The following is a 27506-nucleotide window of genomic DNA, read 5'->3' as shown; positions in this document are numbered from 1 at the left end:
AAGTGAGTCTTAGCAAAGCTGCATACCGTGACAGATTAGAGCCACTTCCACAAGGACCACGCACCAGTGTTGCCCTGGAGGACGCTTGACGACAGGATATTTGGCTACTGCCCTCTGTCCAGTTCAGCAGGGCAGGAGTGATTACTTCTTGAAGACAGAGAGGTCATCCCTTTAGGAAATACAGTGACTAGCTTATTCTGAGAGAGCCTCAAGTACGAAAGACCCCTGCATGGAAAACAGAGACATCATTGCTCTGGGGATTGAGGAACGAGCTATTCCAAAAAGCTTTTGGTAGAATGATAATACCAGACGTAGACAAGAGCACAGAAAAATGGGTGCACTGTTGTCAGAAATATAAATTGGTACACTCTGTTATAATTATAGCTGACATGTGTTAAATGCTCACTAATTACCTAAAAAAAAACAACCAAAAAGCTTTTGTTTTCTGTGTTCATGGAGGTAAACCATAAGCCAAAGCTGGCCAACTGCTATTTATTTATTTATTTATTTATTTATTTATTTATGGCTGCGTTGGGCCTTCATTGCTGCGTGCGGGCTTCCTCTAGTTGCGGCGAGTGGGGTCTACTCTTCATTGCGGTGTGCGGGCTTCTCATTGCGGTGGCTTCTCTTGTTGTGGAGCACGGGCTCTAGGCGCGTGGGCTTCAGTAGTTGTGGCACGTGGGCTCAGTCGTTGTGGCTCACGGGCTCTAGAGCGCAGGCTCAGTAGTTGTGGCGCACAGGCTTAGTTGCTCCACAGCATGTGCGATCTTCCTGGACCAGGGCTCGAACCCGTGTCCCCTACATGAGCAGGCGTATTCTTAACCACTGCGCCACCAGGGAAGCCCTGGCCAACTGCTTTTTAAGAGGAAGGAAAGAAGAGAAAACAACCCTCCTTTCAGATTTATAAGTTTTAAACAAGATCTCCGTTCTCTGTTTTCTCCTGCTTGGAGGAGTGGTTTAGCAAACTGGTATGGAGTTTAAGCTCTGGATTTCCACAGACATGGACTCCATTTCTTCCTCTGCCATTGACCAGCTAACTGGGTGATCGTAGGCAGGAAACCACTTAAGACTTGGTCTCCTCACAGAGAAAATGGGGATCATAATCGTAGGGTTATTGTGAGGGATAAAATGTGATAGTGCAGGTCAAGTGTTTAGCACAGTGCTTCGTACGAAAGCACTCAAAAAGTGTTAACTATGAAACTATTTTACTAAATTCTTTGGAGGGCTGTGTTTGAGCTGTTGGTGGAAAAGTATTTATCTGTGTGTGTCCCCCTGCCTGGGGGGGTCCATCATTTTGTACAACCTCTTGGGACATGATTGACAATGGGACATCATTTATATAGGATACAGTGTGACTGGGGTCCTGGAGTCATGCAGCACATCAGCCCTCCTTCTCACCCTCCACTTCTCTCTCTCTTTCTCTCTCTCTCTCTCAGACACACACACACATACACACACACATACACACCTCTGCACACTTTACAAATAGGCACATAGACTGTATTTGCTTTGGGGAAATAATTTACTCATAAATAGGCATAACAGAAAAAAAGCAAAAAGACATTTCAGAGATGTTTGGCAGGGATTTACTTGCACCCCTTGCATTTTGTGACAAACCAAGCAGAGAACTGCAGTTTCAGATTGTTGGTAACAGTCAAGTAACAGAGGATCTGTCTGATGTGAAATTCCATCATAATCGAAAGCAAGAGAAGCTAAAAAAGAAAAAAGGGACATAAAAGCTGGGAACAATTAATGAAGCAGCCCTTTTTCCTCCTTTTTATCTCAAGCAAGTCTTTATCTCAAGTCTTTTTATCTCACATCCAACAAGATTCTTGGTAGATTGCAAAGCCATAGGAAGAGAAAACCAAGGAAGGAGGGCAGCTTTGAGTCCCTTCCATCCCTTCCATGTGACAGCTGATTAATCCATGTTAGGTCAGTAATGGTCACAATGATGTTTATCCTTGTTTTATAGATTAACAAACAAAGACAAATTGGTCATGCACGTGATGCCCAAATCACACAGTTAGCAAGGGGCAGAGCTTAGAACTGATATTTGTCTTTATGAAACCCTGGTCTCTCCGCTACTTGAGAACTTCCCAAATGTCAGTGCCAGAGTCAGTGTTCTCTGTGACAAAATGAGAATGAAGAAAATAAGGACATCGCATCAAATGCCTCATACTTACTCCTAAATTTATTCTAGGTAAAGGACTGTCCTTTATTCTGAGATTACGTCTTTCCTGCTTATTTCTTTTTTGGTGTTAAAAACGCCTTTTCTTTTATGAAATTATAGAGTTGGTGAGGCTTGTCAAATTGCTCTTGTTGATAAAATAAAGGAGACAATTTATGTTGATTTCCCCTTGCCCAGTTTTTAAAATTTTGCTGGATTTTGACACCCAGAAGTTTAGCTACACTGTTTTGCTTCCCTTAAAGTAAAACATGCAGATATTTTAAATGCCCCTGTTTGCACCCTGTTATACCCTTCATAGTCTATGGGCCATTAGGCTGTATGTGATTATGGCCTTTATTTCTCATCAAGCTGTAATGATGCTCCCATTACGTGCTCCCAGATAGGATAAAGGAATATTTCCTGTTTCTTTGTTCAGATTCCACCAGAAATGGTTTCTATTAAGAATTCTTTGGGAAACATTAAAATTGCAGATTCCAGAGCCCTGCCCCGAAAGATTGACTCAGTAGTGCTGGATAGGACCCAAATTTGAGTTTTTAGCAGCCTTTGAGGGGATGCTGATTCTGTTCATCTGGGAATAATACTTGCAGGAACTCTCATATAAAGGCACTGGATCATATGAAATTATCTCTTCTCTGCACTGAGAATTCTTTGTTCTTTCCATAGAGACATGGCATCATGTCAAGCTCAATTTTGTGAATTATATGAGATTTCTACATCCATTTCTGATTACAGTGTTGGAAAAGAACCATCTGATTTGCTTCAAGCACTTCCTTCCAAAATCAATTTAAGTAAAATTAATCTTAAAAAAAAAAAAGACTCATTTCCTAAATTTGAAATCACTTTTATGCTTAACTAAACATATGATACGTCCAAGCTGAATCCTGGGCCCATTGGGGAAGTCTCCATCCTGTATGTGACATCAGTCAGTTACCATGGAACTAAAAGGCTGTGCTATAAATTCTACTTCTATGCAGGTTTCCCTTCAGTGCAAATCAGCTGAGAAACTCTCTCTCTCTCTCTCTCTCTTTTTTTTTGGATCACACTCAGAGAGGATATTTAGTATAAACTTACTTTTATTAAAATACTTTAATAATTTATGGTTTCCAAACGTTTTCTTGCCATCCCGTTTTTCATACGAACAGCATACTTAACAATAACCTAGCTCATTACATGAAGGGATTACTGACCCAGGAGAGATGAATCAGATTAGCTGGGGCTCGAGTGTAGCTAAAAAAGCCCTGCCCCCCTCCCCAGGAGAATTTATAAGCACTGCCCAGCGCACTCCAGTATGCAAGTGTACAAATAAGCTTTCCAGAGAGCACATATCCTGTCAATAGTCAAAACAGATTATTGTTGAAGAATTGGCCAAGATGAGAGAGGATAGCCGCAGCAGCTCTGAATAGAGCGTGCCCAGCCAAACGTCTTCCTGTGATCTGAGCACATTTCACCAGAGCCCTTCTCTTCCCAGCTCAGACTTCTTCTAGGACAGGAGTAAGTGTGAGTACAGGGTAAGTCTTTGCTTCCCTGCTTCTTTGTTTTCCACACCTTTGACTCACTCATGCCTCAGAAGTCCCCCTGGACTCCCTTTGACACCTTTACCTTAACATGGGTGCAGTGCTTGCCCTCAGTCCTGTATGGTATATCATGCCCTGTACCATCTGTTATGCTCACTGTAGTGAAAGGATTCAGCAATGAGTTCAGGTGTCACAATCAGACCGTCCTGTATTTAAAGCCTCTCTTTACCACTTACTGTGGGAACTTGGGCACATGACGTTATCTTACAGCTCAGTTTTCTCATCTGTAAGTGGGAATAATAACTATTCTATATAGTGTTCATGTGACTTAAGACAGTGCTTGTGAAATGTTAGTGCAGTGTCTGGTACATAAATAATACTAGTAATTAAATTATTTGAAATATTGTTTAGAGATGTGATATACTTGTCTCTTCCACTTCTATTGAAAGTAACAACTTTGATTTTTTTTTTTTTCCTTAGTGGATGCTTAGAGTAGGTGTCATAAAAAATTCTGAGGCCATATCCAGGTGTAAGAGGGAAAGACTCTGGAGACCAAATAGCCATGTCTGCCTCATTCAGATGGTGGAGTGAGGACAGATGCCACGTATTTTCTTTTCCTGTACTCTACTGGAAGGACCTTAAGGGTGGTAATGCAGGAATTCAAGCCCTTAACGTATTGATCATCTACTATGTACCAAGCACTGTAGTATCCATTGTGTATACATTAACAAACAAAACAGACATGCCCTGTCCTCGTGGAGGTTACAACTAGTGGAGGAGCCAAATAAAAACAAGTAAACCAGGGGACTTCCCTGGCGGTCCAGTGGTTAGGACTCCACACTTCCACTGCAGGGGACACAGGTTCGATCCCTGGTCAGGGAACTAAGATCCCACATGCCGTGAGGTGCAGCCAAAAACAAAAAACAACCAAAAAACAAAAACAAGTAAACCAGAAAATAAAAATAGAAAACAACTAGTGATAGGGAGTACTGGGAAGAAAACCATTAGATCCGAGCCACAGAGAATTAAAGGTGGAAACAGAAATCTGCATTAGAAAGAGTGGTCAGAGGAAGTATCTGAGAAGGAGATATGAAAAGAGGGATGGGAAATGTGTTCCAGGCAGCAAGAGCAGGCTATGTAAGGACCTGAAGTAGAAAAGACCTTGGCACGGTCAAGGAATTGACAAGATGCCCATTTGACAGAGTGTAATCAGGAAGGAGGAAAGCGAACAAGATGAGGTGGAAGAGGTAGGCAGGAGCCGGATCACATAGAGCAGTGATTCTCAAACGCCAGCACGCATCCCAGTCCCCCAGAGAGCTTGTTAAAACCCTGATTGCTGGGCCCCACCCCCAGAGTTTCTGATCCAGTAGGTCTGGGGTGGCACCTGGGAATGCGCATTTCTGAACAAGTTCCAGGTGCCGATGCTGCTGGTCTGGGGACCACTCTTTGAGAACCCCTCCTATAAGGCTTTTTTCAGGCCATGGTCAGGGGTTTGAATTTTATTTGAAGCATTAGTGGTAAGCTATCAAAGGATGTCAAGAGTCATAGCCCTTAATTATTATATTTTAAATGATTACTCAGGCCATTGTATGGAGGATTAATTAGAAATTGTCAAGGATGAAAATGGGGAGGCCATGTAGGGAGTTATTCACAGTGGTCAGGCAAGGGCAGTGGCAGTCAAGAGGCGAGGAAGCATTCAAGATCTGTATCGAGGTGGCAGCAGTGGGGTCTGCCTGAAGATTGAATGGATGGGTGAGGGAAAGAGAAGTGAAGGATGTTGTTTGAGTTTCTGTTTTGAGAGTCAGGGAAGGTGGTCAAGGCATTTACGAAAATGGGGAAGATTGGGGCAGGAGCATGTTTGGGAGGGAGAGAAAAGGAATTAATTGGACATGATTTAGACATGTTAAATTTTAAGAAGAACCATCTCTGAAGGCTCAGAACCTAGTACGTGCAGATGCTTCAGTGCTTGAACTAAAATTATTGAAGGCCACAGCCTCCTGGTCGGTGCTGAAATGAAAACTCTCTGGGTGCTTGGGAATGCAGCCCACTCCTCAGTCTTCTCTCTCCGGGAACCGGGAGTGCTCGGTCATAAATTACTCCTGCACTATAGGAGCAGCATCCCCTGTAAATCATTTTAAAGTAGGTCAGGTGCCTTTGGAAACTAGATTAGCTCTTGGGTAGCTGGAGGTTAACAGTATATCCAACCAAAGTGGAAGCTTCTGGGCGGCCAAGGTGCTTTTCGATCCAAGATCTACCAAAGTTTAGGGTTTCTAAACTTTGGGACTATTGACATTCCGGTTGGGTAACTTTTTGCTGGGGCTACGGGGCTGTCCTGAGCACTGTAGAGAGTTAAGCAGCATCTCTGGCCTCCTCCTCCCAATTGTGACAACCAAAAATACCTCCAGACATTGCCAGATGTCCCCCGGGGTGTAAAATCATCCCCAGTTGAGAAGCACTCCCCTAAGAGGACCCTCCTTCAACATATTAACCACTTGGTGGTTCCTCTTGCCACAGGACAAACTGTATTCCTAATTGAATATGACTTTTTCTATCCCAGCCTCTCAGAACTCCCTGTCTTTCCAGGTGACTTTCAATCAATCTGAAATGTTAATACAGGTCATTGGTTAAGGAGCTGCTATAATGATCTTCTGGAGAGGACATCTCTGGCCTGAAAATGTTCCTGGAAATGTTGCTGATGTAGGGAACTTTAGGGCAGCCTGTAGGAGGAAGGATGGGAGAATCTGATGGAAATTATGATAATGATAAATATAATGGTAATAGCAGCTGCTAACATACATATAGAAATGTGCCATACACACAGATCTATATATTTTAAAAATATTAACTCACTTAATCCTCACAGCAACACTGTGACTTTGGCAGTATTATTATCATCCCCATTTTATAGATGAGGAAACTGAGGTGTAAAGATTTAGCCAAGATCACACAGATAGTTAAGTGACAGCTGGGTTCAGACCCAGGAACTCTAACCCCCACCCAAGTCCATCCTCATAACTTTACTGTTTTTCCAAAGGAATGGGGAGGGGGGATCTGATGGGAGAGAACACAGGGTCAGGTGGGTGTAAAATGATCTGCCTGCTAAGATGCATCACCTTTAATCTTTATTATTAATTATACTTCTAAATTTACAAAGTCTCTTTGGTAGAAAATTCCCATAGTTTAAAGTATTTGAGAAATTATAATTTCCACCAATGATAAATATCTCAAGTAAACAATCATTCATTTATTCATCCGTTTACCCGCTTTCATTCTGTTTAAAGGAGGCATCTAACTTCAGTTTTCTTAGCAAACACACTTTTAAGCCACAGATTTCATTAAGTCACAGGGATTCATTTTCACAGGCTTGTAACTTTATTTTTGGTACCCAGAAGCAACTCCTCCACTTTTTGCTATTTCCAAACTGCATGGAGAGGCCAACACAAACATTTCCGTCACTTTAGCAACTGCAAGCTGCTGTTGCTACTGAAATTACAGGTGTGCTGAGTTTTCCTGATGTAGTAGGGATGAATGCTCACACTCTTTCCCAAAACTCCTCCAGGAGCACGTCAGTAGCAGAGGGAAATGCACTTAGATGAAGGCTGTATCACGAGTCATGAGCTGATTCTTTCACTGCTGCCTTGGTCCCTGGAAAGATAAGCTCATGACATTTCCCTTCAAAACATGTTCTGAAATGCAATTCCTGTAGCTAATAAAACATCAGTGAAACTCTGGCTGACTGGGCCTTCAGGGCCATCAAGAATGTGATGACAGTTGATACAGGGTTAACACCTGACCCCGTTTGTGCTACATTGATAGATTATGAAATTCCTTGGGAAAGAACTTCCATCTGGTGAATTTCTCTAAGGAGAGAAGTTTCTTGCATTTATGCACCTTATGATCAGAAAAAAAAACAAATCTTCATGCTGTTCTTGAGAAGATAGAGAATTGCCATCAACACAGCAGTTGCTTCAATCTGCTTTCGTTTTCATTTTGACAAGCCTTGCTTCCAGATCCTGTCCATCAAATGGGCTATGGCTGTGAAGGGACATTTCCTTGGGCTTTGTTGGGCTGTTCCTCTCAGATGTGTCAATAATAATGATAATAATACTAAAAATGTCCAAGATGTATCGGGTACTTAGCTACTATGTTATCACTTTACATGGATAATCTAACACCTAGATCCCATGCGATGGGAACAATCACTGCCCCCTGATTTACGGTTGAGAAAATACAGGCTTAAAGAGAGAAGTCACCCGCCCAGGTCACAAGTGAGGCACTAACGGGGCCAGGACTTGAACTTCGCACACTTTGTTGGGCACCTAACGCCCACTACGTGCTGTCTCCCGCCCATGACCATCACGTGCCTAAGGAAACGCAGCGGCAGGCTGGACTGTCCATGTACTTCTTGCGCCTGTCTGTACAGCAGTTAGGTGTCTGGAGCTTGCAAGGTTGAAAACCTTCCTAGGCCCGAGGCACCCTTCATCAAATGCTTGACACCAGAAGCACCCAAACCTCAAGGTGCCCTGGGGCTTATCCCAACAGCTGCCACAGCATACTGTCTACGGGAGCAAGTAGGTGCTTAAGGCCGTGCCAGGCCTGGCCAGCCAGCGCTTGAGCTTGCTCAGAGCTCCCAGCAAACCATGAACCATAAGTATGTTTCCTCTGCCAGAAACCCCTTAGGGCAATCAATATTGGCATCTGTCTTTGCATGCTTAATAAGAGTCGGTTCCGGACTGGTCCTGCAGGAAGGACCTTCACATATTCCCAAGGGCTTGTAAACATCCGGAAATGAAGTCTCCCAACAGCTCTCCCTGCAAAGAAACAGAGAGAACAGATCAAAGTAGAGCTACCTAATTTGGTGGGGAGAGGATGAATGAGGCAGAGGGCGGGGGAGCAGGAGAGGACCTGCTTCTCAGCATCTTACCACCCCACACCCCATTGCGGCCCCTCAGGCACTTTTGTAACACTTGCAGAATCCAGTTTCAAAACCACGTCAGTCCTGTCCTACCTTCTTTATCTTATTGTCACTGTCTCATGGTCCTTAACGCAGAGCCTGACACTCTGGAAGTGGTGAGTACATTTTTTATTGAGTTAACATGAACTGGGAAAAAAATAGGCACTGTCCTTTTGTATGTCTTACTTTGCTTTAAAAATATGTTACGTGAGGGACTTCCCTGGCGGTCCAGTGGTTAAGACTCCACGCCTCCAATGCAGGGGCATGGGTTCGTTCCCCGGTCAGGGAACTAAGATCCCACGTGCCAAGTGGCACGGCCAAAAAATTTTTTTAAAAAAGTAAAAAATGTAATGTGAATATAAGAATTCAGAGGAGTGTGGTAAAACCCATGGAGGAAACTCAGCTAGAAAACACCTTCAGGGAAACATATTCTACAGACTCTCCCTTTTCTCCCTTCTCCTCCCCTTCACGTCCTGCTTCCTGCCCTGTGGCAGGTCTGTGCAGCAGAAACTAAACGGTCTTGGCTTGATGCTAATTTCTAGGGCAAGATGCCTATCTCCATCCCTTAGCGGTCCACAGAAGCTCATCCCGCTTGCTCTTGACCGGGCCTGCCTGATCAACCCTCGTATCTTGTGAGACATCATCTGGCAGAGGGGCTGGAGGCTGGGGGCTGCCGGCTGAGGACCAGGCTCAGCTTCCCTCCTTCCCCAAAGCTCCCCTTCCCGGGCACAGGCTGTGCCGTGTGGCCAGAAGGACTCACCTCTGTTTCAGATGCTACTTCTGGGCAGAACTCTGCGGGGGCTCTGCTAGGAGGAACTTGGCAGGCCTGGGGGAGGCTTCTGTCCCAGGCTCAGCTGTGCCAGGGAAATGCTGGAGGGAGGTGTTGATGGAGAGAGCGTTGCCGTGGGTGAGTTCCGGTGCTAAAGCACGTTGGCTTCCACTGTTTTTTCCTATGGAAGAAGGCAGAACAATCGTTTTAATGAGGATGATTTTATTACCCAATGACCAGATTTTTTTTTCATCAGTCCAGTGTGAACAGCTGGTTGCCAAGAAGAATGCACTGAGATCATCTGGGCTGTTGAACTCTGAAAGGACAGGATCTCCCAGTTCCATTCCTGGAACTAACCCCGAATGCCAGCATGCCAGCTGCTGGTCCATATCTTAGCTCAGGCAGGGGTGCACTCAAACCATTCATGGCAATCGATGGCAGCTTGTTTCTATGTTTATAGATTTTTAAAAAGTTAGCAAACATAGGCGTCGTCCCTTTTCCACTCCTAACCAGCTCTGTGGTTTTGGCCAAGTCACTTATTTCTAACATTTAGTTTTACCTAGAGACTTAAAAAATGAAAAGCAAAAGACACGATGTCTGGGATGGTGGCTCTTCCAGTGTGCTGTTTTGGAAATGTGAGTGTTCTTATTTTGGAGGCAAAGACTTGGGCTTCTATCGGTGGCTCTGCCAGCCACCACTGGATGAGTTTCTGTTTTCTTACCTGGAAAGTGGGAATAATTATCCCCTGCTTGCAGGGAAGTCAAAATTCAGTTGAGCAATTTCAGTACTCCCCAAAGCTTCTGTTATCTAGGAAAGGGTTCTGTGGCCAAGTAGGTTTAGGAAACCCTGCATTAAAAAGAGCAGGTTTCTTTAGTGTTGAATTTTTCAGAGCCTTTATGGTGCTTATGTACACCGGAAAATTTCCTGGAAAGGGATACAATACACAGCATTTCCTTTAACTTTGGTGTCCTTTAAATCAGCGGTCCCCAACCTTTTTGGCACCAGGGACCGCCTTCGTGGAAGACAATTTTTCCATGGAGTGGCAGGGGTGACGGTGGGGGGAATGGTTCACGCGGTAATGTGAGTGATGGGCAGCGATGGGGAGCAGCTGTAAATACAGATGAAGCTTTGCTCGCCTGCCCACCGCTCACCTCCTGCTGTGCGGCCCGGGGGGGTTGGGGACCCCTGCTTTAAATTCTTTTTTTTAGGAGCATCTAACCATATGAGGACAAACTTTAAGGAATGCTGGGCAATACATGTAAATTTAAGCTCAGGCCAGCATAAGGTAACAAATATGGGTAATCATAACTATTTACTAGATGCCCACTATGTTTTGGGTAGAGTACAGTATAAATATTGGGTTGGCCGAAAAGTTCGTTCGGGTTTTTCCGTAATGGTTTTTCCATTACGGAAAAACCCGAACGAACTTTTCGGCCAACCCAATAACAAATCAAGAATGTAGTCCGCCAGCACCTGAGCGAGAGAGGTATATAGGTACCTATTTCCCAGATATTCTTTAAAGGTACCAGCTTACTAGGTTGACAGAGGTGCTCTGTCCTGATTAAAAAGGAAAATAATCTGCTTCCACGGTTAGGTGTCCTTCTACACCCACACCCACATATAAATGACCTGCTTGCCTTTCTGGACTTGACTCTGGAGCCTCCACGGCCCGTTGTGTCCACCACTTTGACAGGCTGTCTCGCTTCTCTCACAAAACCCTCATCAATCACTGTTGTTTGTCTAAGTGACTTGGAATCATTGGAGCCCGAGTTTGAATTCCCAAACCTCCACTTACTGCCCCTGTGACCCTAGATACATTATTTGTGTTCCAGTTTCTCCAACTGTAAAATCTGGACCCCGCCCGCCTCATGAAGATCAAAATGAGATGGAGAGAAGAAACAAGAAAGCTTACCCGCCAGGCTCTGTAGTGAGAGCGCCAGCATATATGAATTTGTTTCATCCTCATGAAGTCCTGTGGGAGAGGTTCTTTTATTACCTCCGAAGCACCGAGAGGTCACATAACTCGTCCAAGTGACCATGTGCTGGGATGTGAATGTGGGCAGGCTGGGTCCCAGATCCACACTCTTACTGCTTCACCTTCCCGCCTTTCCTGTAAAGCAGGGGTCCCCAACCCCCAGGCCACGGACCGATACCAGTCCCGTGGCCTGTTAGGAACCAGCCTCACAGCAAGAGATGAGTGGCAGGCAAGTGAGCGAAGCTTCATCTGTATTTACAGCCACTCCCCATGGCTCACATTACCGCCTGAGCTCTGCCTCCTGTCAGATCTGCTGCGGCATTAGATTCTCATAGGAGCTCGAACCCTACTGTGTACTGTGCACGCGAGGGATCTAGTTTACGCGCTCCTTATGAGAATCTAATGCCTGATGATCTGAGGTGGAGCTGAGGAGAGCTGCTAGCACTGGGGAGTGGCTGCAAATACAGATTATCATTAGCAGAGAGGTTTGACTGCACAGAGACCATAATAAATCAATTGCTTGCAGACTCATATCAAAACCCTATCAGTGAGTGGCAAGTGAAAACAAGCCCACTGATTCTGCATTATGGTGAGTTGTATAATTATTTTATTATATATTACAATGTAATAATAATAGACATAAAGTGCACAATAAATGTGACGCCCATGAATATTCCCGAAACCAACCCTCCCCTCGCCCACCACCACCACCCCCCTTCCGTGGAAAAATTGTCTTCCACGAAACCGGTCCCTGGTGCCAGAAAAGGTTGAGGATCGCTGCTGTGAAGGACCCGAATGGTTCCTGGCACGTGGTAGGTGAAATTGATGGACGTTTTCTTCTCCCTCCACATCTGTTACATCTGCTCGACTGTTCTCTTATTATCTTATTCATCAATGTATTCTCCCCTCCCCCAGTACCTTCCTTAATAAAGTTTTACTCGTTTAATTGTATGTTTAACACATAAAGACCACACAGCACCAAGTCCTAGAAGTCTATGATATTGTTTGGGGGCTTTGAATAGGATTGGGGGGCGATAGGGTCACTGGTCATGTCACATCCCTGGGGAACTGCAGGAAGTACCCTTCTTTCTGCCAGTTCTGCTCTGTAGTGAGTAACATTATAAGTGGTCCCTTCATCTCTCATGGCACACTGGAGAACCACAGATCACTATAAGTTCTCATGTGTGAGGTTTTTATCACATCCTGGAAGGGCAAGGTCCAGGGAATTCTCGGTCTTGTCTTTTCTCTGCCCAGGTAGGAGCCAAGGAGCTATGTGTGTGAATCAGCTTGAAGGAACTCATAATGGGCCTTGATTTATTAGGCGGTTGTCTCGCCCTAAACCACAGGAGTGAGGGTGGGGGACTTGGGGGGATGGTTGGCCTTGATCTTCTGAACAATACACACGCTTTCCAGCTTCTGGGTGCAAAGAGTGAATCAGGCCCCTGGGAATAGCTAGAAACATTTGAATCTGTGCCATGTGTTATGGGGAGCCTGGGACTTTAGGCAGAGAAGCCCATGTAGAAAGAGAATTGATTTGATACCTTAAGCAATGGGTATCCATACACACAGGTGGGTAACTTTGAGCCCCTTAATTTTTTGGCTTATTTTATTATTCATCACATTTTAAGGCAGCCCAGGCATTGACCTGGTAAGAACATTTACAGTGCCAGACACTATGCCAAACTGTCTCCTTGTCCATTTGACCTATGAAAAAGCTGAGGTTCAGAAAGATGAAATCATGTACTCAAGGCCACAGAGCTGGAATGAGGGGCATCAGAATTATGAACTCAGAGCTTTCTGACTCCAAGGCTTCAGACTAGAGAACATCCACTCTTATTAGGTTATGCCCAACCCTCACCAATTTCACATGACCTTCTCATGGGCTTGGAACATTCCGGGGCCATAGCTGAAATTTCGGAAAACGTCTTTAATTCCATCACAAATCAGCCAGTGCCCTGAGGGGCCCGGCCTGGGGTATGCTGCTTGAAGTGGCTGTTCCACCCAGACCCCAGCTGTCTGCATCTGGCTCGGTTTTCATAGGCACTTGGCAGAATCCCAGGGACTTTGAGGGTCCTGTGTGATGCCAGGATGTGCAGAAAATGAGGCATCTTCCTAGTCACTTGGCAGGGACAGACTTATACCCCCAGGACTCCAGGGAAGAGGTGTCCACCCTTTAGCAGTCCTCAGATCAGCATGGGCTGGGGAGACAGCTGTCTATTTCAGTGGGAAATAGAGTCTCAGAACGATAGAATGTTAGGTCTGGAAGGGACCTTAAAAGTCACCTGATTTTGTCAAGTGAAATCCTACATAGAACTTGAACATTGACGTGGATGGATAGGTGGGAGAAGAGATCCCTTATTCCTTCCGCTAGCTCGGCAGCACCTCAGCGCCTGCAGTGAAGAGTGTGAGACACACTGATCTCAGCCACACCTCGTGGATGTCAGCTGAGGAGACTGAAACCTACCGAGGTTCATCAGGCCTCTCCAAAGGTCACCCCGATTGATCAGGAGCCTGGTGAGAGGTTGTGACCTGGTTTCCCAGGTGATTTCTGGGTCTAAAAAGGTGACCTTGGCTCTGCCTCTTCCCAGCCCCAGGTTAAATTGAGCTTCCTTAGGCAGAGGGGAAAGTCCCAGACGTCTCTTGACTGGTTGACTCCATTCAAGCTGTTGCAACTCTTTCCAGTGAGTTTTAACCTTTCTCACAAAGGGTTAGGAACTTTGAGAGAGAGGATCATTAAAAAGCAAGAATAGCTTAAGGACCTTAGGCTGGAAGCAAGAACAAGGGTAATTAGCCATGCTGCGGGGAGGGGAGCTTGGCAGTAAGAAGACCACCTCTGTTCCTCCCAAAGTTTTGCCCAGAGTCAACTTTAATGAGAGGGTTAGTTTAATAGGGCATGTAACCTGGAAAGTCCCCTGTGAGTTCAGCGCTCAGAGTATAGACATCACATCTCCTTTTTTTGCCCTTGACTCTCCCAAGACTGAGATGACCCTGAGGGAGGAAATAGAACATATTTGGTTGAGAAAGTCCCTGCACTAAAGTTGCACTCCTGGTGCTAAAGCTGGCCTCCAGGCCACGTGGTGGGTGAGGATTTGGCCAAGGTACAGCAGGTGACCCAGCTTTTCCCAGAAAGGCTTGGGCGGGCTCTGTTGAATTAGCACATCAGGAGTTTCACTAGGGTTAATGTTTTAACCGTGTCAATATACTTAATGTCATTTTGTTTGAACATTCCAGGACCCAGTAAAACCATTTTTAAGGAGCACGTTTTGTTTTGTTTTTGAGTGAAGGAATAGCAGTAGGAATTACTGGGGTGTACTCGTGCTGTGTTGAAAAGTTTAAATTTTAAAAGTCGAATACAACACCAAAGACCAAAGAAATGCCTATAATTTATACCTTGAGAGCTTTGCGACACTTTCAGTTGTTATAGTCATTTCGTAGTCTGAGAGTCTATTTCACTCTCTTGGTCATTTCTGTGCTGTGGAATTTTTGTGATTTGGGAGATTAGCTGCTGGTGGGTTTTACTTAGAACCTGCCTTGGGCTGGATGGCTTTGGATCAGGTCACATTTGGTGCCTTCTCCTCCTCTGATTAAGAGGAGAAGATCTAGAGCCAGCCTGCCTGAACTCACAGCCCAGCTCCTCCACCTCCTTGTGGTGTGACCTTGGGCAGGAAACTTAATCTTCCTTATCTGTGAAATGGGCATGACTGTAGTGCCTGCCTCGTGGGGTAGTTGTGAGTACTTAATGAGGTAATGCACCAGCCCTGGACCAGAGTAAACACTCAACACTTAGCTAGTATAGTTGTCGCTGTTAACACCAGCACTGGCCCTCTCTTAGACCACGGTCACTATGGTCATAGCATCTCAGAGTTGAAGGAGACCCCAACGATTCCCAAAAGCTGCGTTAGAATCCCCAAAGGTACTTTAAAAAATTAGCTATAACTGAGCTGCACCTGAGACCCAGGGGACTTGAAGGGGGACTGGGAATCTGGCCTATTAACAAACACAGGTGATTGATTGTCATATGCAACCAGTAGTGGGAACCACCTTCTCTTACCTGGATCCCCTCTCTAACAACACTAGCAAGTGGCCTCTACTTGAACATCTCCCTGAGTGGGGAACTCACCACCACCCCAGGCAATGAATCCCACTTTTGGACACCTCTGGCAATACCACAGTGTGTCTTCCCGTTGATCTTAAGAAGGAAGGGAAGAAGAAAGGGACTGCCTTCAGCCATAAAAAGAGACAGAATAGAGTCGTGGAAAGAGAACAGACTTTGAAGTCAGAAAGAAATGGGCTTGAATTCCTCTCCCGCACTTGTTAGCTTTGTGGCCCTGGGTGAGTGACTTGCTGTTTTCTTCTCCCATTCATTTTCCAAATGACAGCCTTTCAGTGTTTGAACCTGATCTTTCCAGTTTTCTCCTGGCCTCCCGACATGATAAGACCTCAGTTTCCCTTATCACTTTATGACCAGGCTCCTTCCCTGCCCAATCATATAATCCCCAAAGATGCACGTGGTTCCCCAGGTGTGGTTCTGGGTCAGAGAGTGAATCAGGAGTGGCAGGGGCTGGAAGAGTGGACCAGAAAACCGGAGAGTGAGCCAGCAGGGTGAGAGGGGAAGAGACTCTGGCGCGCCAGATCCCCAGCCCTCGTCCCCCTAGTCATTCACCTAAGCTGACCCGTGGTTCTGATGCTCCTGGAACTAAACCCTGGCAGTGTCCCTTTGGAGGTGGGACTGGGGACGGCTGTTATCATCCTAGCCACATCCTTGAGGGTAGTGTGTGAGGAACTGGATGGGGTCAAGGCCACCTCTCCCTCCTGTTCAGTTTTCCAGAGGCTGAGACCAGAGCTGGCTTGAGGGCAGGTGAGCGGGAATCTAGGCTGTGCACCCTTTACCCACGTCCTGATGCTGAGTCCATTCCCATGACCTCAGCCCCACTCCAGCTCAGATCCAACAATGCCCGGTTCGTTCCCAACCGTGCACGTGGTTTTCAGCCTACAAGCAAGGACTCTTCTACCCATTGTGTGGGTCAGAAAGAGAAAAGCAAAGGTTTTTAGATCTGAGTTCTGAAAATCCTTAGTACTGTGTGTGTTCAGAACATTTAACGTCTCTCTCTTTTTTTTTTTTTAATTAATTTATTTATTTTCATTTTTGGCTGCATTGGGTCTTCACTGCTGCACGCGGGCTTTCTCTAGTTGCAGTGAGAGGGGGCTACTCTTCGTTGTGGTGCGCAGGCTTCTCACTGTGGTGGCTTCTCTTGTGGAGCATGGGCTCTAGGTGCACAGGCTTCAGTAGTTGCAGCACGCAGGCTCAGTAGTTGTGGCTCACGGGCTCTAGAGCGCAGGTTCAGTAGTTGTGGCTCACGGGCTTAGTCGCTCCGCGGCATGTGGGATCTTCCCGGACCAGGGCTCGAAACTGTGTCCCCTGCATTGGCAGGTGGATTCTTAACCACTGTGCCACCGGGGAAGTCCAACATTTAACTTCTCTTGAGCTTCAGTTCCTCATCTGTAAAATTGGGATACACGTAATACCTACCTCACAGGATTGGAGAAAGGACTCGATGACATGTGCATACAAACACTTAGTATATACTAAGTGATTAATATGTGTCGGCTTCTTGGGAGGAGGAGGTACAACTGAATGATTGATTTTTCACCCTACCACTGCCTATGAGAGCGGACCAAAGGCTGCGGCTGCCCATGCATCCACCTCTCCAATACCCTGCGAAGAACCTAGGGTTCAAATGAAAACGTGGCCATCAGCATGTCTGTAAAGTTGGCCAAGGCAAATCTAAATAGTACCTCAGGGGAGTTTAAATTTTACAGAGGAAATGTGAAAGTCTTGGAGAACATTTCTTCCTTTCTTAAACTTTTATAGGGCACAGTTCAGTGTTGCCTTTCACTTCCGTTAGGTTTCAATTTAGCCGTGAAGGTGTGGTCCGACCAGCTGCATGACCATCACCTGGAAACTTATTAGAAGCACGAAACCTCGGACTCCACTCCAAACACGCTGAAACTCTGGGGTGCAGCCCAGCAATCTGTGTTTTAACAAGCCCTCCAGATGCTTTTATGGCTCCCGTTTGAAAACATTGCTTAGGTGTTGGCGGGGTCCCCTTCCTATGCCCCTCCTCCCACCCCTGGCAGTTTTCAGGTCCACAAACCCATGTCTCTAGCCATATATTTTCAGCACTTCCACAGTTTGAAGAGAGCTCCTGGGAGAATGATTTATTGTCTCATCTTGGGAGACTCATCTGTTCACACCAACAGCTGGTGTAATCTAAATCCAAGTCTGTACTAGAGAAAAGTTGGGAAATAAACGTCTGTTTTGGATGGTCAACCTCCAGATCATTTGGCTTCCTCTACCTCCAAAGCTGCGTTCCTGACCTCCTGAAAACTATCATGGTATTTCTGATGGGTAATGATCATAGCAAATATTTATCAAGCTCTATCTATGTTGGAAAACACCTTTCTTTCTTTTTTTTTTTTTTCCTGATTTAATCCTCACAACAACCTAATGAGGTAAGTACTGTTAATATTACCCTCCTGGCCTGCATGGTGAAACTGAGCCTCAGAGAGGCTGATTCACTTGCCCAAAATCACGTAGCTAGCAAGTGGCAGGCAAGAGACTTAGACTCCAGTCTGAAACCAGATTCTGTGAATCTTCAGCGAGCCTCCCTGTTTGGTTGAGCAGGCCGCGTATCCTTGAGCCAGGAATATGCACAAAGGAATATTCTAGGCGAGTGTTCTTTAAACATCGGCACGGATCAGGATTATCTGGATGGCATCTTAAAACACAGATGGCTGGGCCCTAGTCCCAAAGATTCAGATTTAGTGTCTCTAACTTGGGGTCTGGGAATGTGCATTTCTAACAAGTTCCCAGTTATTGCTGGCGCAACTGGTCCAGGGACCACAATTTAAGAATCATAATCTAAGCCACTGTTTCTCAAGTAGGGCTGAACGTGAGACTCATCTGGAAATTTTCAGATTGAATTGCTCTAGTGGGAAATAACAGCCCTTCTTTTTTTTTTTTTTTTTTTTTTAAATATGCTCCCCAGATAATTCTAATGTGCAGGAAGGGTTGAGAACCACTGCTGTACTCAAAGGAAGACTGCTAATTGCTGTTTACAGCTTTAGTTCTTAAGTCCTATGTCAGTGCTTCTCCAACGAAGGCATTCACACTGCCAAGGAAGTCAGTGGAGTGCCAGGGAATACCAACACTGCAGGATAAATAGAGCCCATTAATTTTATTTCAAGTTTTGGGAACGTGTTCATATTCTGTAAGCAAACAAATTTCGTGTGGACTAAAGTACAAAATGTGCATGAACGATTAATATAAACCATGGGGTTAAACCCACTTTTAAGAATCTATCCAAGGAAAATTGTCAGAGACCAACTGCCAAAGATATGTTCAAGGAAAGTCATTCAAGCATTATTTTGTCTTGATAATTGTTAAATCTGTATCATGGGTGTATGACAATTCGTTGTTCAAAAAATATGTAATACTCATTATGTTAAGTGCAAAGAGGAGGATACAAACTAAATGTGTAATTTGATTCTAATCTTACTTTTTAAAAACTATATATTATATATATGCAAAGAGATAAGAATGGAAGGTTACATACCAAATATTACCAGTGGTTATTTCTTGGTGGGATTATGGTTGATAATGGTATCTTTACTTGACAGGATTTTCTAAATTTTCTTAAACATTACTCATATGATTAGAGCAAAAGAAATGAGGCAGTCACCTACTTTTATAAATTTATGTTCCCAAATACCTGTCTGAAACACAAACCATAGGTTTATAAGTTAGGAGTTTTTTTCAGAGAACTCGAAAACATGTAAGAATTGCTAATTACAGTCCCAAAGAGTGCTAATGCCTTTGGGGCCAGGACATGTGAGAACCTTCCTAGGAATCGGGGAGAGGTGCCGTTGGACAAGGGGACACTTGCTCTGCAAGGTTGTCATGGGAATGGGCAGCGGTGGTCGGGCGGGGGGGCTCCTAGGATCCTCTCAGGATGCATGGGGTGGGGCTTTTGTTCTCTCCTCCAGTGACAGCTAGCTGACAGTGTTTCTGTGTGACATCACCAAGGCACCACAGTAGGTAGTAAATGTAGAATAGACCAAATGCGCCATGCCAAGGGGGTTTAGCGGTGTCCATGTATTGTGTAAATATGCAGGCAGTAAGAAAGTCAAGCCTACATAACTTGAGGACCACCTAGGAAGGTTACCAAAGAAAAGATGTAGGGTTGCAAAACACCAAACCCATTTGCTTCCATCACCCCCAGGAGTCTGTCTATCAACGTGCCCAGTGGTGTTGCCTTCAGAAAGAAAACAAATGGTACCTTCTGCACATTTGTGTCAAATGGAGCACTTTAGAAAGAGGACGGTCCCACTGCAGGGCTCAGAGGGGCCTGGAAGGAAGATGGAATCTGAAAGTATTACATACTCAGGGACGGTGTTCCCAGGGTAATGGTTTTCTAGTATAGCCAATAGATATTTTCTATGCAACCAAACCTCACCTGGCCTCACAAAACAAAACAAAACAAAAAAGTGTATTAACTACCTGCTTCCACACAGAGAAACACAATGTTTTCTTTAAAGGGTCTAGGCTGGCAAAGTAAATGAATGAAATGAATGGGGCTGCCCAGGTAAGTACAGCATCTCCAGTTTACAGGGAGCAGACATCACTTAGTTATTGCCATGTGGGAATTTCAGTCCACTAGTGCCAGGTCTTTCGAGTTTTTCCAAGAGAAGCCAGACTTCTTAATATTTGCATCGTAGTTCCCAATTTCTAAATGTTGGCAGCATTTCAAAATATGTAGTCCAAAGAAAACATGCCTTTTGGCTAAGGTTGGCCTGCAGCCGACAGTTTCTCACCTCTGCTTCAGAATCTCAAGTCCAAGAGAGGCAATTGCTTTAGTCACTTGCATCCTCTTCCCATCCACCTCCACCAAATTCCAAAAGACAAATGTCCTGAACTCTCAGACTTTTCTCCTCAAAAGTCATGTTTGATTAAGGACCTTAAAATTGGCTAATGGCCTTACAGTAATTTATTTCAGTTGAGGATTTGTAAAACTAACTATTCAGAGGTACGTTCTTGAAGGTGAGGTTAATTTTTTAAATAACTTTAAAGGAATTATGAAGGTAGAGGGTGTATTAGTTGTATTATTTGAGGGTGTGTTATATGCTTTGCAGTGGGACGGATCTGGGTTGAGATTCCAGCTCCATCACCCAGTACCGGTGTCACTTGGGCACAGGTGATTCCCATTTTCTCATCTGCAAAGCGCGGGGAAACAACTCCTGAGTTTGTCGGGCTTGTTTGATTGGTAATGAATAATATTAACATATGTTAATATCTGGTGCCATTAGGTGCTCAGGAAATTAAGTTTCTCTCAGGAGCCAAGGTAATTGAAACTTTTAATTGCAAATGTTATAAAATAACCTCACGAAGCTTTTCCATATTTTTATAATTTAAAAAATTCACTTTCTTCAGAAGTCCCATTATAGTAAATAGTGTTGCAGTTGAAACAGGAGAAAAGGAGAAATTAGAGAGAGTGAGGGGAAGAATCTCAAGGGTGTCCGATCAGTGCCAGGGTTCACTTACATTATAAGGGGACCTTATAATTTATCAGTCTCATTTAGCTCTTCTGATTATTGCTGAATTTCTAATATCTAGCACATCCCCAAATATATGTATTTGTTAATATTTAAAATTAGTTAATGGACAAATAAAGGGTATGTGCTGGGAGTTTTATCTGGCAAGGATAACTACTAGCTGGATAGCTCTGTTTGGACCATGCTGTGTATCAGAAACGGTTGGCTTCCCAGACATGGAACCTGTATGGTCACACAGGACCTGCCCTCAGAAGTGCCCCATGCTTGGTTTAATATTTGCTGTCGCCATCTTGAAATTCTTTATAATTTTTGAAAAAGGGCCTCCGCAAATTATGTAGCCAGTTCTGATCAGAGAGTGTCATCAGGAAACAGAGAATTGTCAGTGCATAAACCAAAGGGTACAAACTCATGGCCCCTGGGCCCTATTGAATATTTTTGGCCCACAGAGTGGGGTTTTTTTTTTAATATAAATAAACTTTTTATTTAGAAGAGTTTTATATTTGCAGAAAAATTGCAAAGATAAGACAGAGAGTTCCACATATAACTCATCCAGTTTCCCGTGTTGGGAACATCTTATGTTACATTTATAAGACATTTGTCACAAATGAGGAACTAACATCAGTACATTTTCATTAACTAAACTCCACACAGTATTCAGATTTTAGAAGTTTTTCCCTAATGCCCTTTTCCTGTTCCTGGATTCCATCCAGGATACCACATTACATTTAGTTGTCAGGTCTCCTTACACTCTTCTGAGCTGACGTTTTCTCAAACTTTACTTGTTTTTGACGACTTCAACAATTTAAAGGAGTGCTGGTAAATGTTTTATAGAATGTCCCTGAATTTGGGTTTGTCTAATGTTTTTCTCATGGTTCCATTGGGGTTATGGGTTTTGGGTCAGAAGTCCACAGAGCCGAAATGACATTTTCCTCACATCATATCAAAGGTATATGCCAAGAACATGACTAATCAGTGATGGCATTGACCTTAGTTACCTGGCCAATGTTGTGTCTGCCAGGTTTCTCCATTTTAAAGTTACTCTTCCCACCTCCCTTTCCAAACTGCACTTTTTGGAAGCAAGTCACCTGGCATACCCCACAGTCAAGGCTACGGAAAGGAGTTCCACCTTCTTCAGGGGAAAGTAACTATGTAAATTATTTGGAATTCTGCTGCAATTTGTCTGTTCCCCACTTATTTATTCAATCATTTATTTCTATCAGTCTGGACTCGTGGCTATTTATTTTATACTTTCGGTTATAATCTAATACTAGTCCATTTATTTTCTTGCTCAAATTCCAGCTTCAGCCTTGCAGGAGCTCTTTCAGGTTGCCTCCAGGGTCCCTTGGACACACCTCCATTGTTGTGTTTTTTTCGAGGACTCCCTTTCTTCCTGGCGCTACAAAGTGCTCAGTTATATTTCCTGCCCCAGCCCTAGAATCAGCTATTTCTCCAAGGAGCCCTGATTCCCCTTTTTGAAGAATGGTATTAGACACTAAGATGTGGACGTTGCAAGTGCTAATTGCTACCATGGTATTTTTTAATTTTTAACATTTTAAAATTTAAAAAAATTTTAATGTAAGTTAAAAATGTAATGTAAATTTTTTAAATTTTTTAACGTAAAATTTAAAAGTTAAGCTGTCATAGAGAGTCAACTTTTCCAGGCTGAGTTAACTATGTAAAAATAAATTACATTAAAAATAAAATGTTTTTAAAATTTTTTTAATGTTTTTAAACTACCAACATTTAACTATGAAGAGGTTTCACATTAGAATCTAGACTTCCGATTCTCTTGAAAGACCAGAAGTTCTGGCAATCCTGGACCCATATTCCTGCTCAACACAGCTAAGGCTGAGACAATTTTTCTTTCCTGCATAAAGCACTCTCCAGGTTGTCACAGTCTGTGCCATTCCCTATTGTATTACAGCCAGCCTACTTGACGCTTTTATGTCCCTTTCTGACCCTTGAAAGCATTTGAATAATTGATTTCTGGTTAAGACCATATTCAAGTAAGTACTTTACAGATATACAGTTTAGTCCATGAATTTAGCTCTACTTTGACCCAGTGATCAGATTTTAAAGCTACATTTCTGGTTTCATCCCTAACCCACCATCTTACCTTCATTGGGTCTTACATGCAAATGCAATGACTCACCAATTTTTCTCAGTCCCTGCCAGAACCCTTCCAGCTCAGATGGAAAGAGTCATCTGCATCCACTTGCATCCCCTTCAGCCTCATGCAGGGTGGGTCTTTGCATGCAGAGTCTGCTCTGAACTTCTTTGGCAAGTTTTCCTTTCTTAGACCCTTTCTGTCTGGAGAAGATCCCCCAACAGTTACACCCCTGCCTCAGATCAATTTCTTCCTGTTCCCTTTTGGCTCTGCAAAGCACCCCTCAAGTTGGGATCCAATCATTGTTCTTTCTGGATCCATGTTTCTCAAAAGAATGATTTACTTTGGCTATCTTTTCCCTCTCCCCTGCCTTCCCCAATCATGTGTCCCAGGATTATTTGTTTCTCAATCAATCCTGGCTTATTTCAAACTTTAGTAACTCTGGAAAATGACCTACCTGATAGTTTTCTATTTATATGAAAATAGGTGCTTCGATATAAATATAAAATACAATTTGAGGAGGTGTCTTTCCCAGTATGGGTGAAAACTTAATACAGAGATGCATCTGAGATCTGCTAGGTGTGAAGAGTTAAATGGGTATTAATTTTCACTGCAGCCTTATGGCCTTGGACTTGACAAGGTTAAACGTGGGCCAATAGCAGTTCCCTGGGGGATCTTTCCATAGCACAATGGTTTTCAGACTGTGACTCAAGGGCCACTGCCTGGGGACAGGAGAAGAAGGGGAACCCAAGCAGGCGAAGCTCTTCACCATCCCCACATTATATGGTCATTTGTTCACTTATTCACTCCACAAATACTTATTGAGAACCCCCATATTCTGGTACGCGTTCGATGCCAGGGATATAACTGTGAACAGGAAAGTGACGTTCCTCGACGCTTCAAAATTTTTATTCTAATGGAGACCAAAAAAAAAAAAAAAGACAATGACAAAACAATGGTAAGTGTGATCATGGGAGAAGTACAGGGTATTATGCTACACCTTAGTTAGGTGTAGAGACTAAGGGTGAGGTGGGCAAGGAGGACAGCCCAGAGGAAGTGATAACTTAGTTGAGGCTCGAATAACAAATGGGAGTTAGCCACCCAAAAATGGGAAGCTGAAGAAGAGAGTTTCCAGCTACCAACTCTATAATATGCGGCAACGCCCAGAAGTGAGCTAATGGATCTTAGCTCTGGAGGGCTGGGGTATTAATATGCAAGTTGGGACGATCCAGAGGTAATAATGGAGATATGCACGCATATGAAACCAGAGAGGGTCTTGCCTGCTGTGTTAAATAGCTCTGATTTTACCTCAAAGCAGTAGGAAGCTGCTTTAGAGTTTTGCGCAGAAAGGAGACATCCTGGTTAGAGCTGCATTTCAGGAAGATCCTCCATGTGCCTGGTAGATATTGAAGAAATCCAAGAGTAAAGGAAGGAAGCTCCACTAAGGGGAAGCCACAGCCAACCAGGCAGGAGGCGATGGTGGCTTGAGCTAGGGAAGTGGCAGTGGGGCTGGAGAGAAGTTTATAGATTAGAAACTATTCGGACAAGACTTGGTATTTTGTGTGTGTGTGTGTATTTTTTGTGTGTATTTTTCTGTATTTAAAAAAAATTTAACTATAGTTGATTTACAATATTGTGTTAGTTTCAGGTGTACAGCTTCAGATTCTTTTCTATTATAGGTTATTAGAAGATATTGAATATAGTTCCCTGTGCTATATTGAATATAAATAAATAAATCCTTGTTGTAAATCCTTGTTGTCTATTATACATATAGTGGTGTGTATCTGTTAATCCCATACTCCTAATTTATCCCTCCCCCGTTTTCCCCTTTAGTAACCATAAGTTTATTTCCTATGTCTGAGTCTGTTTCTGTTTTGTAAGTAAATTGATTTGTATTATTTTTTAGATTCCACATATAAATGATGTCATATGATATTTGTCTCTGTCTGACTTACTTCACTTAGGATGATAATCTCTAAGTCCATCCACGTTGCTGCGAATGGCATTATTTCATTCTTTTTTATGGCTGAGTAATATTCCATTGTGTATATGTATGTGTATATACACATACATATATACATATACACCACATCTCAGACAAGACTGGGTTTTCATTGCCCTGCACATAATGGAAGAAAGATTCTGCTGGTGAATAAAGAAAAATTTTATTTGTGAAAATACTCACAACAGATCATCCACGACCAGGAGGCTGAGTCATTTTCAAATTCTGACTGGGGCTCATGGTCAAAGTACTGGTGCTTCTGTCTGACTTTCCAGTTCTAATGAGGTTCATTAACACCGTGTTCTCAGCTCACTCTATCTCATTTGGGCCATTTGATTTTCAGCAAACTCGGCAGGTGTGAACTAGCTAGAGTTCATCTTTAATGGCTTTTATTGCCAATCCACAGTGAATGAATGCCTTTCTCAGGTCTTCTTGGGTCTCTCTTGATGTACTTCCACCTCCACGCCAGGACAGAGCGAGGGAAGGCAGCCAGCCAACCTGGAGATGGGGATGCGGATAAGGAGCTTCCAGCAGCAGAGAAGTGGCGCTGGGGACAGAGAGGGGCAGGTGACAGGCAGGCTCCTTTGGCTGGCTGAAACAGCACTTCCTCTGCCCCGCAAATGGCACGTCTGAAAGAATTAACAATCTGTTTAGAACGTATCATCACTTGCTATTCTGTATTCCCTTCTTTTGGTCCAACCAGTGTGATAATGGGTCCGAGGGTAACTCGGGGTTGGGGTGAGGGGCAGCTGGGACCGGGCAGAGGGAGCTGGGGAAGAGAGTAGTAGCCAGTTTATTTCTAACCATTTGCAGCTGTCAGCTTGTTTGGGGACTTTTTTTTTTTTTTTTTTTTTCAGGCAGAGGAACAAAGTCTTGCTACACAGGATTGTTTTCCTTGGCATGGTGTACAGACACTTTCTTGAGGAATGCACTGAGATAACACAAAACATCTGCTTAGAAGAATCGGTCCTCCAAAGCTGAATTTTCATCAGCAAGAGTATGAGGCTTCTTTAGATAAATATATATATACGTTTTGCAGGAGGCAGGAGAATGTGGATGGAATGGGCAAGAGAATAAACTATTAGGAGAGGATTTTTAAGAAATAGGTCTATGTTGTTAGGGTTTCTTTTCTTTCTTTCTTTCTTTTTCTTCATTGTGATCCAATTGTGTTTTGTTTTGCAAGTATTTTGGAAATGGTATGTTCTCAGCCACGCTGCCAGAGGAGGCCTGTTTTCTTTTCCCACGTGTGTGGGATGTTGTTTTTATTCATGAGCTATTGAGAATGAGTGGTTTTTATGACTTGTAGAGGGATTTTCACATGCACACTCCTGGTACTGACCTCCAAAGACCAAAAGGACAGCACAGCTGCTCTCAGACAGGAGTGACAGTACAAAGGAGCAAGATGGGCATTTCTGGTTGTTGTTACTGACATGCCATTGGGGTCCCCAAGGGATTAGATTAGCCAAGGCATTAGACTTCATCTCGTGTCACGTGGAAGCTCCTCGGACAGTTCACACGGTGTTTCCCTGTATGACCTTGGGTCCAAATCTGCTTTCCAAGAAGAGTTTGTCCTTTAGAGAAAAGGCAGCTCCATCGGTGCCGTTTCGTTTTCCTCCCCCACCCTGGACTCTGGTGAGGAAGCGTCACCTTTTAGAGCAGTAATAACATCAGGGCCTTTTGCCGAATGCCTCTGAGAGCCTGCTGGCCCTGGGCTCTGTGTTTAATCCTCCCAATCTCACCAAATACCAGGTATAATTATCCTCATTCCTCAGATAAGGAAACCGAGCCTTTTCGAAGTTAGCAAACTCACTCCCGGGCAAGTAGCAGGGACGTTCCACAGCTGGAATCTGAAACCAGTGATTGACACCAGAGCCAGACACTTAACCAGTGTCTTCAGCCACGAATGACACATGCCTCTGGGGAAGTAAGAGCCAATATGCCCTTGTCCACCTTCGTCTTTTAACAAGTTTGGCTTCTCCAGTTCTGCCAATTGGATTGGCAAGAGATGAAACGAGCTGTAAGAATCCCATCCAGTTTCCTGGCAGAGTGGAAAGAGCATAGGCTCTGGAATCAGACAGACTTGAATTCAGACCCCTTTTCATCACAAACTAGCTCTAAACCCCGGGCTGGTCAGTCCCTGCACCTTTCTGAGCTTTGATTTTGGTGTACGTCTGCTCTCGACACTAAGCATCCTTCTGGGAGGAGCGTGGATGTGCTCCCTGCCCTCAGGGAGCGTACAGTCTAGAGGGGGTGGCAGACCTGAGCCAGTACCCACACACATCAGTGTGCAATTACCGTCTGGGATCTGTGCTCAGGAGAGTTACAGGAGCACATGCCAGGCAACCTGAGTCTGGGGATGATGGGAGGCTTTCAGCTGAGCTCTAC

The 27506-nt window shown here is 44.1% G+C and overlaps 1 protein-coding gene and 1 long non-coding RNA gene across 5 annotated transcripts in view; one reads left to right on the top strand and one right to left on the bottom strand.

Moving 5' to 3' along the window:
* The window catches only part of MOB3B (MOB kinase activator 3B), a 234881-nt gene that overhangs the window by 139318 nt on the left and 68057 nt on the right, over positions 1–27506 (top strand). The gene's annotated exons all lie outside the window — the stretch shown is intronic.
* On the bottom strand, positions 6939–11640 carry LOC133097954 (uncharacterized). The gene is made up of 3 exons (XR_009702090.1): positions 11338–11640; positions 9417–9606; positions 6939–8513 (listed from the first exon to the last, which is right to left on the bottom strand). It is a non-coding gene; the product is annotated as an uncharacterized LOC133097954 (long non-coding RNA).

Source organism: Eubalaena glacialis, chromosome 9, assembly GCF_028564815.1.
Source record: "Eubalaena glacialis isolate mEubGla1 chromosome 9, mEubGla1.1.hap2.+ XY, whole genome shotgun sequence".
Taxonomy (NCBI): Eukaryota; Metazoa; Chordata; class Mammalia; order Artiodactyla; family Balaenidae; genus Eubalaena; species Eubalaena glacialis.
The sequence above is the reverse complement of the archived record's forward strand: the minus strand, read 5'-3'. Positions and strand labels throughout refer to the sequence as shown.